Source organism: Orycteropus afer, unplaced genomic scaffold (assembly GCF_000298275.1).
Source record: "Orycteropus afer afer isolate SDZICR_OR568_19922 unplaced genomic scaffold, OryAfe1.0 scaffold00012, whole genome shotgun sequence".
Lineage (NCBI taxonomy): Eukaryota > Metazoa > Chordata > Mammalia > Tubulidentata > Orycteropodidae > Orycteropus > Orycteropus afer.
In genome coordinates, this window is record NW_006921599.1 from 15,604,375 (window position 1) to 15,605,875 (window position 1,501).

Here is a 1,501-nt window from a genome sequence, read left to right on the forward strand (position 1 = left end):
AGTCACTCCTTGGAAGGAAGGTTGGGCAATCTACTTCCATAGTGATACTGCCTCAGAAACCCAAGGAGGGGTTGCTACGAGTCGCATCTGACCCAACAGCAGTGAGTTTAATTTTTGGTTTAGGTTTCCTTTGGGAAGATGGAAATTTTTTGCAGCTAGATAGAGGAGGTGGTTGCAAAATATTTTGAATGTATTAAATATCATTTAGGAGCCTTGGTGGTGCAGTGATTAAAGAGCTGGTCTGCTAACCATAGGTTGGTTGTTCGAACCCACCAGCTATTTTGTGAGAGGAAGATGTGGTAATCTGTGTCTGAGAAGATTTATGCGCCCAATGATTTGATGGTGTAGTGCCTAAGACATTTGACTGCTAACCAGAAGGCTGCTCCATCAAACCCACTAGCCACTCCTCAGAAGGAAGATTAGGCAATCTACTTCTGTAGAGATACTGCCTTGGAAACCCAAGGAGGGGTCACTATGAGTCGACTTGATGGCAGTGAGTTTTTGGTTGTTTGAACCCACCAGCTACTTCGTGAGAGGAAGATGTGACAATCTGTGTCTGAGAAGATTTATCAACAGCCTTGAAAACCCTATGGGGCAGTTCTACTCTGTCCTGTAAGATCATTTTGAGTCAGAATCAGTTTGATGGCCGTACTTTTTTTTTTTTTTGTAAATGTCATTTATTTAGTTGTTCAGTTTAAAATCATTGATTTTATGTTATGTGAATTTTACCTCCATACTTTTTTTTTTCATAGTAGGAAATTTGGGTTACATACCAAAGTGACTCCTATTTGTCAAATTTTCTTTTATTCTACCACTCAGTTACAAATCAATACTCTTTTTATCTTTGAATAGTATGTGATAGAATTGTATGTGAATAGATTTTTTTTTTTTTTTTTTTTAAGAAATAGGCTCTTTTCTTTTTTACCTCTCATTTCTATTTACCTCTACTGTTTCTTAGGTATTCACCACTGACTCTTCTCCCTCCACACTTCCCTTCTAGAAAAATTTGTCTATCTAGGGACTTGCCATGGGATTGAATTTAGAATCCACAAAGCCATAGATCTATAAGTTGGTTTTCATTGATTAAGTGCCCCTTTGAGAACTCTTCTCCTTGATTTATCCTTTTTTGTTTCATTTCACATCTCCCATCCTCATTTACTCTCTGCTTGCAGCCACTGGTCTTCCTCAAACAAAAATATGATCTTATCTTTATCTTGCATATAACATTTCAATGCCTCCCTATTGTCTGTGGAATAAAGTTCAGTTTTTAAAAACATGGCCTGTTGTCAAGTGCTGTGGAGTCAGATCTGATTCATAGTGACCCTATGCACAACAGAGTGAAACAGCCTGGTCCTGCACCATCCTCGCATTGTTGCAGCCAGTGTGTCCTTTGATCTCTTTGAAGGTCTTCCTTTTTTTTGCTAACCCTCTAGTTTACCAAGCATGATTTCCTTCTCTAAGGACTGGTCACTCCTGATAACATCTTTGCTTTTTTTTTTTT